We start from the raw sequence: 19,369 nt of genomic DNA on the forward strand, positions 1-19,369 counted from the left end.
CTCCATACTGTTCTCCATAGTGGCTGTATCAATTTACATTATTCCCACCAGCAGTGCAAGAGGGTTCCCTTTTCTCCACACCCTCTCCAGCATTTATTGTTTCTAGAGTTTTTGATGATGGCCAATCTGACCGGTGTGAGATGATATCTCATTGTCGTTTTGATTTGCATTTCTCTAATGATTAATGATGTTGAGCATTCTTTCATGTGTTTGTTGGCGATCTGTATATCTTCTTTGGAGAAATGTCTATTTAGTTCTTCTGCCCATTTTTGGATTGGGTTGTTTGTTTTTTTGTTATTGAGCTGCAAGAGTTGCTTATAAATTTTGGATATTAGTCCTTTGTCAGTTGCTTCGTTTGCAAATATTTTCTCCCATTCTGAGGGTTGTCTTTTGGTCTTGTTTATGGTATCCTTTGCTGTGCAAAAGCTTTTAAGTTTCATTAGGTCCCATTTGTTTATTTTTGTTTTTATTTCCATTTCTCTAGGAGATGGGTCAAAAAGGATCTTGCTGTGATTTATGTCATAGAGTGTTCTGCCTATGTTTTCCTCTAAGAGTTTGATAGTGTCTGGCCTTACATTCAGGTCTTTAACCCATTTTTTTTTTTTTTTTTTTTTTGCTTTACGTGGGGCTCTCACTGTTGTGGCCTCTCCCGTTGCAGAGCACAGGCTCCGGACGCGCAGGCTCAGTGGCCATGGCTCACGGCCCCAGCCGCTCCGTGGCATGTGGGATCTTCCCGGACCGGGGCATGAATCCGTGTCCTCTGCATCGGCAGGCGGATTCTCAACCACTGCGCCACCATGGAAGCCCTTTAACCCATTTTGAGTTTATTTTTGTGTATGGTGTTAGGGAGTGTTCTAATTTCATTCTTTTACATGTACCTGTCCAGTTTTCCCAGCACCGCTTATTGAAGAGGCTCTAAATTTTGGATATGAATCCTTTGTCAGTTGCTTCATTTGCAAATATTTTCTCTCGTTCTGAGGGTTGTCTTTTGGTCTTGTTTATGGTATCCTTTGCTGTGCAAAAGCTTTTAAGTTTCATTAGGTCCCATTTGTTTTTTTTTGTTTTTATTTGCATTTCTCTAGGAGATGGGTCCAAAAGGATCCTGCTGTGATTTATGCCATAGAGTGTTCTGCCTATGTTTTCCTCTAAGAGTTTGATAGTGTCTGGCCTTACATTTAGGTCTTTAACCCATTTTGAGTTTATTCTTGTGTGTGGTGTTAGGGATTGTTCTAATTTCATACTTTTACATGTAGCTGTCCAGTTTTCCCAGCACCACTTATTGAAGAGGCTGTCTTTTCTCCACTGTATATCCTTCCCTCCTTTATCAAAGATAAGGTGACCATATGTGTGTGGGTTTATCTCTGGGCTTTCTATCCTGTTCCATTGATCTATATTTCTGTTTTTGTGCCAGTACCATACTGTCTTGATTACTGTAGCCTTGTAGTATAGTCTGAAGTCAGGGAGCCTGATTCCTCCAGCTCCATTTTTCGTTCTCAAGATTGCTTTGGCTATTCGGGGTCTTTTGTGTTTCCATACAAATTGTGAAATTTTTTTTTCTAGTTCTGTAAAAAATGCTAGTGGTAGTTTGATAGGGATTGCATTGAATCTGTAGATTGCTTTGGGTAGTAGAGTCATTTTCACACTGTTGATTCTTCCAATCCAAGAACATGGTATATTTCTCCACCTATTTGTATCATCTTTAATTTCTTTCATCAGTGTCTTATAATTTTCTGCATACAGGTCTTTTGTCTCCTTAGGTAGGTTTATTCCTAGATATTTTATTCTTTTTGATGCAATGGTAAATGGGAGTGTTTTCTTAATTTCACTCTCAGATTTTTCATCATTAGTGTATAAGAATGCCAGAGATTTCTGTGCATTAATTTTGTATCCTGCTACTTTACCCAATTCATTGATTAGCTCTAGTTGTTTTCTGGTAGCATCTTTCATTGATTTGCCTGTATTGAAGAATTCTTGCATCCCTGGGATAAATCTCACTTGATCATGGTGTATGATCCTTTTAATATGCTGTTGGATTCTGTTTGCTAGTATTTTGTTGAGGATTTTTGCATCTATGTTCATCAGTGATGTTGGCCTGTAGTTTTCTTTTTTTGTGACGTCTTTGTCTGGTTGTGGTAAGAACACTTAAAATGAGATCTACTCTCTTAACAAATATTTTAGTACCATATGTTATTGTTGACTATAGGTCCAATGTACAGCAGATTTCTAGAGCTTCTTCCTTTTGCTTAACTAAAACCTCATGCCTATTGATTACTAACTCTCCATTTCCCCCTCAGTCCAGGATCTTTTAATTAATTGGAAATAAAGTGTGGTTAGGAATGACATCCTCTTGTGAAACCTGAAAAACCTACAGTGGACCAGTGCATGTATATGAGAATTCATTCCTTTTTCTTTAAGGAGAACCAAAGGTGTACCCATAGGCAAGGATGTGTAGATGAAATGAGATTGTTCAGTTATTCAGCTAGTATTCAGCTAGTGCCTACTACTTGCAGACATTGGTGATTTTCAGTGTTTGACAAAACTGAATAACAAATAAATAAGACTTACAAAACACATGATTTTGGGGCTCATGGGCCTTTCTGTGGGGGAGACAGATATCATAAAAGCAAACCCAAGGGAATGATAATAATGACTCTCATCGACTGACCACGTAACCAACTACGTACCTTGAAATGCATTCTGTTACACGATCCTCATGCCACCTTGTGAGATGATGAGTCACCCTCATTTAAAGCAGAGTACGTTTATCCAAGCTCACAGAACTAGTGAACGGTGGAGCCAGGATTTGAACCTCTGGTGTCAATCAAGCATAAAGAGATGATGCCTGTAAAATGCTTAGCCTAATGCCTACTTAGTAAGTACTCAGTCCTTTCTCTTACTCTTTGATTTCTGTTCACTTGTCCTTTTCAATGCTTCTTGACATGGCTCTGGGGTAAGAGTGGGGTTTGACTAATCACCACCCCCATCACTTTCCTTTCTTGGTATTTAAGAACACTAATTTCACCTGCCTCTGACCATTCTGGCTCCTTTCATTTTCCTTTTCTTCTACCTGGTCTGTAAATGGTAGTGTTCTCCTAGGACCTTTCCTTTCCCCTCTTTTCATTTTCTTTCCATGTATTCTTCTTGGGAGATCTCATCTTTCTATGGCTTCCACTCTTATACTGATTCCATTGACCTTCATATTATCATTCTTGGTCCTGTTTACTCTCCTGACCACCAACCTTGTGCTACACAGACACTCCAAATACCACAAGTCTGAAATGAAATTCAGCATGTCTCCTCCCCTCAATGTGCAACTTCTCTAGAGTTCACTATCCTGGTAAATCCAACCAAAATCTTCTCAGTCACCCAGGCTAGAAATCTCAACATCATCTGAGACACTTCCTCCAGCTTTCTTGTTCTTCCCACCCCATACCTGGTCAGCTCCCATGTCTTTCTTACTGTAGTGCCCGTCCTATGTATCTCATTTTTCCTATGCCAACTGCCATGTTCTTATGCAGGCCTCCATAGTCTCTCATCTACACTACTGAAATCCTGTCCTACCTGTTCCTGCTGCCTTTGAGATCTCAACTCCTTTATGCCATTAGTTACCCTGCTACTAAAGAGTTATGATTCTAAGGCACAGCTATGATTGTGTCTTTCTACTCCAAAATCTTCAGTGATAACTATTTCAGATAAACCAAGCAATTTTCTGTGTATTTTAACACACTGGGCTCTGTTCCACTCATGTTTTTGATAATGGAGAGAAGCCTGCCATTTGAATAGAGACCAACCCAGGAAACCCCATCAGGCATTGCTCCTCAGGTAGCAGAAAATACACAGGTCTACCTCTCAGCCTGGGCTGCCTACACCTCCCTATTTGGCCACTCCTTAAAGAACAAATGCAAATACCATATCCTTGTCTTTGCGTGTGTGTGTTTCCATCCTCCAGCATCCTGTTGGTTATTTATTAGTGAATGATATGAAGAAATGTAGAGTGTATGATAATATTTTCAGGTAGATTTACAGCTACCCTGAGGAAGGGATTATTATTGGATCTAAGTCAAGCTAAATTGGGCCACAAAATTTTCTCTTTGATCTTCTGCCGTTAGGGATATGTATATTTTTAATTCAAAGACACAGATGAATACATATAAGGAATGTTAAATGTATAGTGACACAAAACTGGCAGGCATAGCTAATATTAGAGAAAGCAGAAAAAAATTCAAAATGATTTTGATGTTTGAGAACATTGCTTGGGGACAAATGTAAAGTCCTACAGCAAGGCTTTGCTATTCCTTAACTTCAGGGGCTGGTAGAGTGGAAAGCCTAGAACTCTGACCTAAGAGGCTCACCAGCCTTGGCCTTCACTGACCCTGCCCTTCCTTAGGGATGCTTCAGACTCAGAGACCAGGAAGGTCAGAGCTCAGCAGATGTTACATGTGTGGGAAAATGAGAGTGATGAGATGAGGAGTCAAGAGGAGTCTTTGAAAAGCAAGTCCTGGATGACTTTGATGCACATTTTATTTACTTACTTAGTAAGAGAGGTGGACGGAAGCAGTTTGCAAATGATCCCTATGCTCTAAATGGCTGCAGTCCTACTACCTTTAAAAAAAGAAAAATTTATCTGGTGCACAGGGTCTTAGTTGCAGCTCGCCAGCTCCTTAGTTGCAGCGTGTGGGCTCCTTAGTTGTGGCATGTGAACTCTTAGTTGTGGCATGCATGTGGGATCTAGTTCCCTGACCAGGGATCGAACCTGGGCCCCCTGCATTGGGAGCACAGAGCCTTATCCACTGCGCCACCAGGGAAGTCCCAACTACTAGCTTTTTGTTAACAAACAAAAAGTTGATTTGGGTGATAATCTAAGGTTTCTCAGCAGAATCATTAGAAGTCAGCAAACTACTATGAGCACCAACTATGTGCCAAATCCTTCAGCTAGTTGGTAGGAACTTAAAGATGAAGGAGTTCTTAGTTTTTCAAGGATATGAGCAAGTGACCAAATGATCGGTGTTTTTTAAAAAACTTACTATTTTTTATTTTAATTTTATTGGAGTATAGTTGATTTACAGTGTTGTGTTAACTTCAGGTGTACAGCACAGTGATTCAGTTATACATATACATATATTCATTCTTTTTCAAATTCTTTTCTCATATAAGTTATCACAGAACACTGAGTAGAGTTCCTTGTGCTATACAGCAGGTCCTTGTTGGTTATCTATCTTGTACATAATAGTGTGTGTATGTTCATTCCAAGCTCCTGATTTATCCCTCCCCAACACATTTCCCCTTTGGTAACCATAAGTTTGTTTTTGATACCTGTAATTCTGTTTCTGTTTTGTAAATAAGTTCATTTGTATCATTTTTTAAAATCAGATTCCACATATGAGTAATATCATGATATTTGTCTTTCTCTGTCCAACTTATTTCACTTAGTATGGTAATCTCTAGGTCCATCCATGTTGCTGCAATGGCATTATCTCATTCTTTTTTATGGTTGAGTAATAGTCCATTGTACATATGTACCACATCTTGATCCATTCATCTGTCGATGGACATTTAGGTTGCTTCCATTGTCTTGGCTATTGTAGATAGTGTTGCAATGAAAATTGGGGTGCATGTATCTTTTCAGATTATGGTCTTCTCCGGATATATGCCCAGGAGTGGGATTACTGGATCATATGGTAGTTCTATTTTTAGTTTTCTCAGGAACCTCCATACTGTTCCCCATAATGGCTGTACCAATTTACATTCCCACCAACAGTGTTAGGAGGGTTCCCTTTTCTCCACACCCTCTCCAGCATTTATTGTTTGTAGATTTTTTGATGATGGCCATTCTGACTGGTGTAAGGTGATATCTCATTATAGTTTTGATTTGCATTTCTCTAATAATCAGCAATGTAGAGCATCTTTTTGTGTGCCTCTTGGCCATCTGTATGTCTTCTTTGGAGACATGTCTGTTTAGATCTTCTGCCCATTTTTTGATTGGGTTGTTTGTTTTTTTGACATAGAGCTGCATGAGCTCTTTGTATATTTTGGAGATTAATCCCTTGTTGGTCGCTTCATTTGCAAATATTTTCTCCCATTCTGTGCGTTGTCTTTCATTTTGTTTATGGTTTCCTTTGCTGTGCAGAAGCTTTTAAGTTTAATTAGGTCCCATTTGTTTGTTTTTGTTTTTATTTTCATTACTCTAGGAGGTGGACCAAAAAAGATACTGCTGCCATTTATGTCTAAAAGTGTTCTGCCTATGTTTTCCTGTAGGAGTTTTACACTATCCAATCTTCCATTTAGATCTTCGATCCATTTTGAGTTTATTTTTGTGTATGGTATTAGAGAATGTTCTATTTTCATTCTTTTACATGTATTGATAGCGGTCCAGTTTTTCCAGCACCACTTACTGAAAAGACTGTCTTTTCTCCATTGTATATTCTTGCCTCCTTTGTCATAGACTAATCGACCATAGGTGCGTGGGTTTATTTCTGGGCTTTCTAATTCTTTCTATTCTATTCTATTCCCCCCTGCTTCCACCTCTGGTAGCCACAACTCTGATCTCTTTCTCTATGAGTTTGTGAACCTTTTCAAAAATAAAACACTAATACATATTGGTATAAATTGAAAATATCATTGGAATTAATATGTGGTGTGTCTTTATTTTTCTAGACTTTAAAGTACATAAAGTAGAATCATACCGTACATGCTGTTCCACAGCTTGTATTTCTCCTGACATATTTTGACCATCTTTCTATGTTAGTACATAGAGATCTTTACAGTTATATGAGCTAATATGTTCTGATTGAGACAGGTGTATTCAGGAACCAGAATAAGCGAGGAGAAGTAGGTGCAAACTCAAAAGAGAGCTCTGCATGGCAGGCAGAGGAAATCAACCTTTTATTATATGCTCCAAAGGAAATAACCGAAGGATTTTGAGCAGAAAAGTGGCACCATCAAACCTGTCATTGAAAAGGGTGACCTTGATAGGAATCTGTATTAGATTGGAGCAGAGACCCTTAGCAGAGAAATCAGAGTTGGTATTGTACAAAGGTTAGTTTACAGGTCAGTTACCAGGTACTCGAATACCAGTAATAGTGCAGTGCTATCACATTTCCAGAGCAAGCTCACAAAATCCTACTTAGCTTTCTCCCTCACAATGGAGTAGGAGTAAAATATTGTCTGTTGTACATTTAGTTTTCAACTACCATTGTGAAGATATAAAGTAATGCATTCATTAAACTTTTATTGATAAACTACTACATGATAGGCATTAGGGAAACAGCAGTACACAAAATAAAGTCTCTGTCCACATGGGGGAGGCAAGAGAAAAGAGTAGATTTGGGGGCTGGGGAAAATAAGTTTAATTTCGAACATATAAATTTTGAGATGCCTATTAGACATTCAACAGAAATGTCAAGGAGGCAGTGGTGTATGTAAGTTGGAGACATATTTTGGGAGTCATCAGAGTATGTGATCGCCTAGTTAGCGAGCATACACAGAGGAAAGGGGAGTCCAGGAGATGTGACGAATGAGCAAAGGTGAATGAAGAAGCTGGTGACAAGATTAGGGTTGGTGGGAAAGTAACAGTGAGCCAAGAACAAGAATCTCCAAAGATGGGAGATGGGGTGGTCCAAGACTTCATATAAGGGCACCAAGGAGGCAGAGTGAGTGGTACTGACTGACGGCATGAGTCTTCAAGCTAAGTGACTTTTTTTTTTTTTAATTGAAGTATAGTTGATTTACAATGTTGTGTTAGTTTCTGGTATACAGCAAAGTGATTTAGTTATGTATACATATATATACATACATATATATACATTATTTTTCATATTCTTTTCCATTATGGTTTATCACAGGATATTGAATCTAGTTCCCTGTGCTATACAGTAGGATCTTGTTGTTTATCCATTCTACATATGCCAGTTTGCATCTGCTAATCCTAAACTCCCAGTCTTTCCCCCCACCACCACCTTCCTCCCCCTTGGCAACCACCAGTCTATTCTCTATGTCCCTGATTCTATTTCTGTTTCATAGATAGGTTCATTTGTGTCATATTTTAGATTCCACATATAAGTGATATCATATGGTATTTGTCTTTCTCTTTCTGACTTACTTTGCTTAGTATGATAATCTCTAGGTCCATCCATGTAGCTGCAAATGGCATTATTCTTTTTTATGGTTGAATAATATTCCATTTTATATATGTACCACATCTACTTTATCCCTTCATGTGTTGATGGACATTTAGGTTGTTTCCATGCCTTGGCTATCGTAAATAGAGCTGCTGTGAACATAGAGGGGCATGTATCTTTTTGAATTATAGTTTTGTCTGGGTATATGCCCAGTAGTGGGATTGCTGGATCATATGGTAGTTCTAGTTTTAGTTTTTTGAGGAACCTCCATACTGTTCTCCATAGTGGCTGCACCAATTTACATTCCCACCAACAGTGTTAGAGGGTTCCCTTTTCTCCACACCCTCTCCAGCATTTGTTATTTGTAGACTTTTTTACGATGGCCATTCTGACCAGTGCAAGGTGGTACCTCATTGTAGTTCTGATTTGCATTTCTCTGATAACTACAAGCTGAGTGACTTTTAAGGAGAGTCTACAAGAGGCAATGAGGAGCAAGGAAAACAGCCACCCTGTCTCTAAGTCCAGTAGCACAAGGGGTATAGGAAATAAAACATGGTCAGTTGGGAGGGCTGCAGGGAAGCAATATAATTAAGAAAGCCAAGTTCACGGTAAGAAGAAGAAGGAATTGTTCAGACAAGGTTAAGAAGATATGGGGCTTTACTGATGACAGACCTGTGAGTTTTGGAGTTTGTAGGGCAGCAATGTAGGGGCTGAGGAAGGTGGGTGATAGGACCAATTAGAGATGCATGGAGCTGTGTGGGCATGAGAGACCACAGGGTGAGAAGTGATGTGGAGTCCTTGTCTTCTAATTGTGGTTGAGATAGACAGGGACGAAGGGCAGGACAGAATTAGCCCCGATGTTCTCTGAGGCATATTAGTGGGGATGTACTGAGAAGGCAGGAAGAGACAGAGAAAGCTCCTCTGCATTGTGTTGTGAGTTAAAGAAAAAAAAAAAGCCTGTGTGTGCTAATCCAGGAATGTGACCATTTAAAAAATGTGGATGGGGCTTCCCTGGTGGCGCAGTGGTTGAGAGTCCGCCTGCCGATGCAGGGGACACGGGTTCGTGCCCCGGTCCGGGAGGATCCCACATGCCGCGGAGTGGCTGGGCCCGTGAGCCATGGCCGCTGAGCCTGCGCGTCTGGAGCCTGTGCTCCGCAACGGGAGAGGCCACAACGGTGAGAGGCCCGCGTACCGCAAAAAAATAAAAAAAAATAAAAAAAAATAAAAAAAATAAAAAAATTAAAAAAATGTGGCAGTTTCACACATCTTTAGGCATCTCTAGGCAGCATGGATTCCACCCTTATCTCAACAAATAACATGTTGAATATCCACTATGGTACCAGGCATGGAAAAGGATGGAGAGAAAGGAAAGCAGCCATCTCCAGGAAACGTCAGTCCTCAAATGCAGCTGTGCCTGTTGTCTAGTAGGTGATAAGAAGAGACCTGGTGGTTTCAAAACCTTTTCTTGCTCTTTGGGATTCCAGGAGGTGCATTTCCCTCCCTGTCTGCAGAACAGAAAGGGCCAGTGGTCCACTTCTCCAAGTATTCCCATGCTGGAGACTGTGGTTCAGAAATACCATTTTATAATAAGCATCTAACAAACTGTCAGAGAATGACACAAATATAGGACCACTATCTTCATTGTTCAAACTGCAGAGGACCTAAACCCATGCCCCCACCCCCAACCAGGTTTCCTTTCCCCTGTGTTTTTAAAGAAATGAGAAAATGCAAGGAAAAATAGTAGTTTGAAGTCAACAGAACTAGAAATGACAAAATCATGCCAAATGTGCCATAATTATGACTGACAGCACCAGTTGTCAGAGTTGGGTCTTCAAATCACTTTCCACACGGCGCTCCAGTCATTACCAATCGATTAGAACTAGGCCACCCCTGATGACATAAGGGGTACCACCTTTTCAGATGTATGACATGGGTCCTGAAACAGGTTAGGCTGCCATGAGGTTTTCAGTACATACTTGAATGTCCTGTGCTCCTTCAAAGTACTCCACATTCCTGAGACAAGAAAACTCCGGTCCCAGAGTTTCCTCTCCAGAGGAGAGGCTCACGACAGGCAATCCAGCATGCGGTATTGCCAGACATTTGCTCATCAATGGTTTCTTTCCATTTTGGAGGAAGCCAGTAACTTCAGTAAAGATGGTTACCTCTTGCCCTAGGTAAGAACCCCAATTCTGTCAGCTGAGAATGCTGACTGATGAAATCATGTGATTCAATTAAATTCAGAGCATTGAATGGAACAAAGATTTTTTCTTCCCTCTAATATTAGGTTAAGTTGTTCCCAAACGTATTTCATTAGGAAGAGGTTATTATACCCCTCTAACAATCCTTGGACCACTTCTCAATTTGATTCTTAGCCTGGGAGAGGCTTTCTTCACCGTGTCTTTGGAAAGAATGTCCAGCTATGTGGTCAACCACATAAGCCCAGAGCTTTGGGGTTACTTAAACAATTTTTTAAAATTAATTAATTAATTTTGGCTGCATTGGATCTTCGTTGCTGCTCACAGGCTTTCTCTAGTTGCAGCAAGCGGGGGCTACTCTTCGTTGCGGTGCGCTGGCTTCTCATTGTGGTGGCTTCTCTTGTTGAGGAGCACGGGCTCTAGGCTCATGGGCTTCAGTAGTTGTGGCATGTGGGCTCAGTAGTTGTGGCTCGCAGACTCTAGAGCGCAGGCTCAGTAGTTGTGGCGCACGGGCTTAGTTGCTCCACGGCATGTGGGATCTTCCTGGACCAGGGCTCGGCCCATGTCCCTTGCATTGGCAGGCGGATTCTTAACCACTGTGCCACCAGGGAAGTCCCTAAACAATTTCATTTAGAGAAGCAGACACTGAACAGTTACAGCATTTTTGTTCTTATGTTCTCTCTAAATTGAACTAAGATAAGAACAGGCATTAAGCTGCTTAGAGATTTGAATTAGAGAAACAATTATTTTAATACACGATAGGAGAAAGGCTTTCAGAGCCTTTAATCTCCGGATTCTTATGAAAAACTGTCACTCTTTGGATATCCATGCCTGACTGGAGGTTCTGCAAAGCAATCTAAGCCTCCTTTTCTCACTTTTATCCTCTTGGGTTGATTTTTGTTCCTTGAAAACAATTGTTCCATTTTAAAACTTTCTGAACATGGCACAATGCATAATCTGTATCATTTAGCCCTCTAAATGCTCTGCCATTATACTAGGGTACTTATGACTGAGCATGCCTTTTCAATGGAAATTTATTCACTGAGATGTGAAATTACTTTAGAAGACACATTTGGAGCATTTTTTTTTAAAGAGGAGGGAACACTTCTTTTTACTTATTTATTTATTTATTGGTTGCATTGGGTCTTCATTGCTGCGTGCAGGCTTTCTCTAGTTGAGGCGAACGGGGGTTGCTCTTGGTTGAGGTATGTGGGCTTCTCATTGCGGTGGGTTCTCTTGCTGTGGAACACAGGCTCTAGGCGCACGGGCTTCAGTAGTTGTGGCATGTGGGCTCAGTAGTTGTGGCTCGCGGGTTTTAGAGTGCAGGCTCAGTAGTTGTGGCACACGGGCTTAGTTGTTCCGTGGCATGTGGGATCTTCCAGAGCAGGGCTCGAACCCGTGTCCTCTGCATTGGCAGGTGGATTCTTAACCACTGCGCTACCAGGGAAGTCCACATTTAGAGCATTTGATTTGAGCCAGGCATGTTGAACTGAAAACGTTCAGGAAGTTAGTTATATTCTTAAGTAGTTAATAATTGTTCATCATAAGCTATCTTTTCAGTCTTGACTGCTGCCTCTGCCTTCTGACCTCACAAAACAGCCAGTAGAAGGTAGGGAATCCAGTATATGAAAGAACATCTCAGTGGTGTCTTCACATTTTCACATTATCTTTGAGGTCAGAACTGTTCTAAATAGAGTGTGCAGTCAGGGTGCTGGTTTGAGCCCTACCAACTGACACCTTACACCTCACATCATCTGCCTCTTACTGTGTCCAAAAGTAGCTGCTGAAAACTGTCAGTACCACTGTATGAGCTAACTCAGGCTTAGCCCCACCCCTTTCTAGGCACAGGCTCTCTGCTTTCGATGAAGTAGGATAGGATCTCTGTTCTCTAGGGATCAGGAAAAATATTTTTCGCTGGATATATTGAAGAGGAGGTTATATTCACTCATAAAGACAGAGAGGTGTCAGAGACAGAACAGTAATAATCATGCTACTTTAATTCCTAAAGGTAGTCCAATGAGCACTCTGGGTCTGGAAGACACATCCTTCCACCTGGGAGCCTGTGAAAAATCAGTGCAGTAGGCTAAGAGGTCCCCAGGGATTGTGAACACAGAAGAGCTATTGTGTTCCCAGAGCCTAGTGTAGGTGCTCCATGTGTCCTTGTTCAATAAATGAATGAAAACCAGAGGACAATCGTAAGACCCAGATGCCAACCAGATGGGTGTCGGTCCACAGACAACCGTACCTACAGTCCACGTTCTCTCAAGTGCCTCAAGGCAACTATTAGCAACAAGCAATGCCCTGGAAATCGTCACGTAGTAAATCTAAACCCTAGTAGAAACTGAAAACACTTTCCCACATAAATATCTCTTTAGATTCCCTTCCTCTCCCTGTGACAGCTGTAAAAATCCTCCTCTCAGACGTTGCAGTGAAGGACAGGTTGATATAAGTACCCAGTTAGGTCATCTAGAAGCCTGAGAGGGGAGAAGTGAGAGGGAGTTGGAGTTGACTTTGTGTTGCTTCTTTGAGTATTCTCTCTCTTGTTGGAGAATCTTCTCTGGAGGTCAGATTTCGGAATCCAGTTGTCTGAAGGGTTTGGCTTCAGATGACATGTTGTTGGGACCTCCCTCCTTTTGGGAGCCGCTGCCCGTGGCCTCAGGGAAGAACCCTGACACAAGTGGAGAGGCCTTGTCATTGCAGCAAAAGCTTCTTTTTTGGTACCTCTCAGCAGATACTGTGGTAAGTGAATGGCCCCAATTCTTCTCCTCTCCCTGTGTCCACATCCTTTCTTGTTGTTCCTCGTACTGAAGAGCAGTGACTTACTTTGGCCAAGGGGATGTGTGCAGATGTGACTACAAGCAGAGGTGTGAAAAGCACTCGTGTGTCCCCATTTGCTCTTGCACCTCTGCCAGGAGAACATGCCTGGGTTAGGCTGCTGGAGTGATGCCTAAACTACCTGGAAGAGGGCCAAGTCACCCCAGATGACAGCCAACTAACCCCAGGATATGTGAGCCCCTGACAATAGCTGGTCAGCTCTCAGACCTATGAGTGAGCCCAGCCAAGACCAGAACCGCCCAGTAAGGTCTAAGCAGCCATCCCATGAACTGGTAAGCTAAATACCCACTGTTATATACCACGGAATTTTGAAGTAGTTTTTAATGCATTATGCAATAGACACAGCTACTTTTTTTTTTTTTTTTTGCTGTTGAGGAGTAGTATAGTTCAGTGATAAGTGGACCAGACTCTAGAAGCCAAGAGGTCAGATTTAAATCCTGCCTCAGCCACTCACGGACCCTGGGGACAGTCACTTAAACTTTCTATACCTGTTTCTTCACCTGTAAAATGGAGACAATAGTATTTACCAACAGGGGCTGATGTGAAGATTAAGTGAACTAATTATATATGCTGGCATATAGTAAGCACTATAAATGTGCTATTATCATTTGCTACTATGTTGATTTGCATTGGTGAAAAGAGAACCAAGTAGTTTAATCCCGCATGTCTGAAAGCCTGCCCCTGTCCTAATTAAGAAATGTCAGTGGGATTTTTCCAATTATTATTATTTTGCGTTACATGACGCTGCTGGTTTCTCTGGATGGTCAAGAGGTTTTATAAGTTGGCCGCAGTTTCTTTTCCCTTCTTCTGAGTCAATCTGTACCACATCTGTGGATATTTATTGAGATTTTTGTCATTGAATGCCATTTTCCTCTAGATTTCAGTTTTTATACAAACTTTTCCTTGTTTTTAAAATTTTGAAAGGGATATGGGAAGGGTGATTAGGAGGCTTGTGCACAAGTAGCTATTTGATCCAGAGGTAAGACAGTATAGTTTCAAATAATCTAATGCAATCTTGTTTATTTAGTCTTTCCTTGTTTGAATTTTTCATTTATTTATAATAATTTAGCAGATTAATATTCTTTGTCCCTTTCCTCATATTTCAAATCTGTGTCAACATGTGTAAATTGAAAACTAACTGGGGAAGTTCCTTGGTTTACATACTGTGTTATTTCTCTGGATCATGGGATTAGAGACTGTGGGAATTGGAAGACACTTTGCAGATTAGCCAGTCTCTTTACTGATGAGGGAACTGAGGCTCAGACAAGCTAAGTCACTTGTTTGAGGTACCAGAATAATTTAGCCAAAGACCCTGGATCAGAATATAGTGCTCTCCCAAGTCCAGTGGGTTCTGATTGTTTTTTATTGTTCAGTATTTGATATGTGTAAAATTAAGAGTTTGGGATTAACATATACACACAACTATATATAAAATACACACTACTATATATAAAACAGATAAACAACAAGGACCTACTGTATAGCACAGGGAACTATATTCAATCTTGTAATAACCTATAATGGAAAAGAATCAGAAAAAAAAATGTATAATTGAATCACTTTGCTGTACACCTGAAACTAACACAACATTGTAAATTCACTATATATATATTTATTGAATTATAGTTTAAATTAGATACATAATAAGTACTTGAACATACCACCTCATGCCATAGACACTTCCTGTATACAGCTGACCCTTGAACAACCTGGGTTTGAACTAAATACATGGGTCCACTTAAATCCAAATTTTTGTCACAATCCATGGGTTGGTTGACTCCTCAGAAGTGGAACTGCAGATAGAGAGGAAGCACTGATGCGGAGTGCCTGCTATAATTTATACTATACTTTTATCATTTAGAATTTTCAACCATTTGGAGAGTTGGCACCTCCAACCCCTGCATTGCTCAAGGGTTAACTGCATGTGCTCTATTCTCAACCTACTGGATCCTATAGCAACCCCAACCTAAGGCATCTCCCAAAGAGGCCACCATTTTCCCGAATTTTATATTTTTCATTTCCTTGCACGTTTGTATGTGTCCCTTAAAATAAATACATGTATGTATGTATGTATGTGTGAATGTGTGTATATACACACACACACACACACACACACACACAGCCTACTTATGTCTTTTTTGCACTGTCTTAACTGACTTGAAGTAATTTTTAATAAACTCTGGACACTAATCTTATCAGATACACAGGTAACAAATATTCTCACACATTAATTTATCTTTTTACTTTTTTAAGGACATCTTTTGATGAAGACAACTTCTTGGTTTTAGCATTTTCTTTAGTATGGATTTTAACTACATCAAAGGTGTATTCTATTGTATGTCAACATAGAAAACAGATTGTCTCCAAATTAGAAGGATTTGATATGTACAAATGTTTGTCCTAGTCAATCATATATCAAAAATAAGCTAAAGCAATTACTTCATCAGTTATAACCTCTTTCTGATAATTAATTCAAGCCACATTGGTAGTTGAGAAATATAATTTTGTGTACCTATTATGCCACATAATTTTTATTTTCCATTTGCCCCACAATTCACATGCAATATTTATCACATTTGCAGTTAATTTTGATATTCTTATAAAATAAGGCAGTGGATTATTTATAGGTAAACTATTAGATCAATATGCTGTAATCCATGAAAAATAATTAAATCAAAAATAAATTGCCTGAAGTGGACGTAGTAGGAAAACTCTGCCCATGTAACTTAGGAGTTCAGCCTATCTAAGAAAGGAAAGGTTGAGTTTAGTCAGACTCGTGAGCTCATGAAAAAAATATTAAAAGACCTCAAGATGAAGCAGACAGGGGTCTAAGACATGAGAACCTAAAAGAGAAATCGGTCTAGATCATTAAAATTCTCACAGATGAAGTTCTAATGAGAAAGAAGAGGAGAAACAACTGAAAGAAACTCTCTGGGCTGTATGGGGAGCTCTATGATGAGGCCAGATTTGGCAACTGGATGTATATAAGATGAAAGGAAAGAGACAGCCAACTGAGACCAACATAAGACAGGGGGTCTCTTTTATAGTGTGTTCAGGTGTCTAAAATCCAGAGTGTAAACAGTGGTTAACAAAAACGCTACAATTAAATTTGATGTAACAAGACAGAATGATGATGTGCTAGTCATAGATGATATTGATGGATGGATGAGAAAGATGCATTATTTAATATTTATTTGTCTGTCTTCCCTGTCTAGAGGAAACATCTTTAGATTTAACAAGTGAGAATGGCATTGGTCCCAAATGTAGGGAGTGATCGAAGAAAGAACAAAGTTGCTTTAAATGAGTTTAAATATGCTTTACAACAGAAATCACATTCAGGACACTGAGAAACTTGCAAATGAGAGTTTTAAGAAATTACTGAGAGTAAAAGAGAAGCAGGAAGGTTAGATATGGGCAAACATTATTTCCAAATTTCAAAAAATGAAGTATACAGACTTAAAAGCATTGCTAATGATGATGATTGAATTTTATAGTTATCCGGGGCATGACTGTAGAATGTTACAGGGCAACTTCCTTTGCTCTTAGAGGAGGAAGCACTGATCTCTCTGAGCCAGGATGGGTTCACTAAGCGTGAGTCAGGTCATCCTAGGCTGATCTTATTTCATTCTTTAACAGAACTACTCGATTGGCATAGGAGGGATATGAGTTATTTGTGGTCTATCTTGGCTACATCCAAGAATCTGGCAAAAGCTGACCTTGAGAAACCTGATGGACAAGATAGGAATGTGAACTGGATGACATGTATATTGAATATTGGATGAACTCAAAATGAGTTTATTAATGAATCAGTAGTAATATTAATGGAAGAATCTAGGTTGTGTGCATTTCTCAGTCTTATGTCAGTGAGTTAGAAGTCAGCCTTACCAAATCTGTGAATGATGAATGTGAACTTGGAAGGGATAGTATCTATACCAAAATAAAAAATCAGAATCCAGAAAGTCCTCAGCAGCCTGGAATGAGAAACTGAAGGTAACTCAAAGAAATTTCATAGAGATAGAAAACAGAAGGCCTAACACTTGCGTCTAAAATAATCTATTGCTCAAATATTGGGTGGTGGATATGAGAGGGGCATAAATGTAACTTAACAGAACAGCAATAAAGAAACAAGACTGAGGAAAAAAGCTTTAAAAAGCCTTTCCCCTCGGCTGTTAACTAATTTGTCTTTCTTGAAAACACTACTCCCATTATTTTTCTTCTTTCTGCATCTTGAACCTCTCCATCCTCACTGCTTTTGAGCACATCTTAAACATTAAAAACAAAATAAAACATAACACAGAACAAAAAATAAAACTCTCCCTTGATTTTATTACTGCCTTTAGCTACCAGACACTCTTTTTAATTTTCTACAGGGCAAAGCTACTCAGGGGTTAACTTCACTTGCTCTGGCCAGTCTTCTCAAATTGGCCTCACTTAAGTCATCAATGACTTCCTAACTGAAAAACTGAAACACTCTTCAGTCCTAAGCTTATTTGATTGATGCCTCTGCAGCATCTGACACTCCCGGTCACTTTTTTTGTTCTTGAATTTCTCTCTTCCCTTAGTTTCCTTTCTTTTGTGGTTATTTTCCTGGTCTCATAATTCCATTTCAAGTCTCTTTTGCCACCTCTCTTCAAGTGCACACCTCATTCTACCACTGGCTCTGTACTTTTTTCTCATTGTTTGTTGCTGGGGGATCTCGTACTCCCAGGGTTTCAACTGCTTCATATGCTGAGATCTTTATTTCTTACATAACCCCTTTCTTGAGTTCTAGACTTTACTTTCTCCTCAACTTCTCTAATGGCTTCAATTACCACCTGTACTTTGATTATTCACAGAAGCTCTAACCCAGACCTCTCTCTTGAACTCTAAACCCTTATTTCTATATCCATACTCAACACCTTCCTCTAGATGTTTCTTAGGCATCTTACACTCAAGATTTTCCATCTGAATCATATCTGTCCTCCCTCCACCTCCTAAAACCTCTTCTTGCAGTATTTCCTTCTCTAAAAAATCACACCACCCCCCATACAAGCCAGAAAATGAAGGATTGTGCCTGATTCTTCCTTCTTTCTTTTTTTCCCCTCCATGTTCAGGCAGACTCCAAGTCTGGTCGATTCTATTTCATTGATATCACACTGCCACTAGAGCACTTTTTCTCAAACTCAAGTCTATTTATTTCCTTTTCTGGAGGATAATAATCCCAACTTCTTAGCATGGCACCCAAGATCTGATGAGCTGGGTCCTCTTCCTACCTTTCCAATCCCATGTCATAGTTCTTCCCTGCAAGTATCCAATAGACTAACCATCCATTTCTACTAAAAGTAAGGTGACCTATGTATGCCTTGCTTCTGTTATACTTTTGTGCCTATTCGTATGCTTTTCCCTTTGCTTCAATTGTCCTTCTTCCATTTCTTTTGCCTGATGAAATTCTTTGAGGCATAATTCCTTGTTTTCTCTAGGCAGCGTTTGAAACTTTCTCTTCTGTATTCCCAGAGAGCCTCATTTTCCTATTATAGTGCAAAACACAGAGCAGTAATTACTTGTTTTGCATGACAATCTTCACCACTAAACTGTGAGCTCCTCAAGGAAGTGACTATTTATCTTTGTAGCCCCAGCACTTAGCATAGTTCCTGGTACACAGTGAACACTTAATTCATGTTTATGAAATAGATTAACCCAATGTGTGTGACTACTACAGTGTCACTTCCACAAATTTGTTCTCCCCTGGCTCTGTTAACAGTTCTAGAACTTATAGACAGTGATAGTGCTGCTTTTCTCTGGGTGCATATTTAGAATATTTTGCTTTGATGTGATGCTGCACTTACATTGAGGCAGCAATAAACTAAAAAACATTAAAGAAGTACAATAAGAAATCTAACACCATGTCAAAGGGGCAATGATTGAAGAAATGGGAAATATTTGTGTGAGGCACCACAAAAAGAAAATTAACAGTACCTATTGCAATAGTAGGTGATTGAGAGCAAGGCGCTTTTTTTTTTTTTTTTTTTTTTTTTTTTGTGGTACGCGGTCCTCCCTCTGCTGTGGCCTCTCCCGTTGCGGAGCACAGGCTCCGGACGCGCAGGCCCAGGCCCAGCGGCCACGGCTCACGGGCCCAGCCGCTCCGCGGCATGCGGAACCCTCCCGGACCGGGTCGCGAACCCGGTTCCCCTGCATCGGCAGGCGGACGCGCAACCACCGCGCCACCAGGGAAGCCCCAAGGCG

General features: G+C 40.2%; 1 protein-coding gene across 1 annotated transcript in view; it reads right to left on the reverse strand.

The window, feature by feature from the left end:
• PLPPR1 (phospholipid phosphatase related 1) overlaps positions 1-19,369 on the reverse strand; it is a 263,459-nt gene that overhangs the window by 54,697 nt on the left and 189,393 nt on the right. The window lies entirely within an intron of this gene.

Source organism: Physeter macrocephalus, chromosome 9, assembly GCF_002837175.3.
Source record: "Physeter macrocephalus isolate SW-GA chromosome 9, ASM283717v5, whole genome shotgun sequence".
In the NCBI taxonomy this organism is placed as follows: Eukaryota; Metazoa; Chordata; class Mammalia; order Artiodactyla; family Physeteridae; genus Physeter; species Physeter macrocephalus.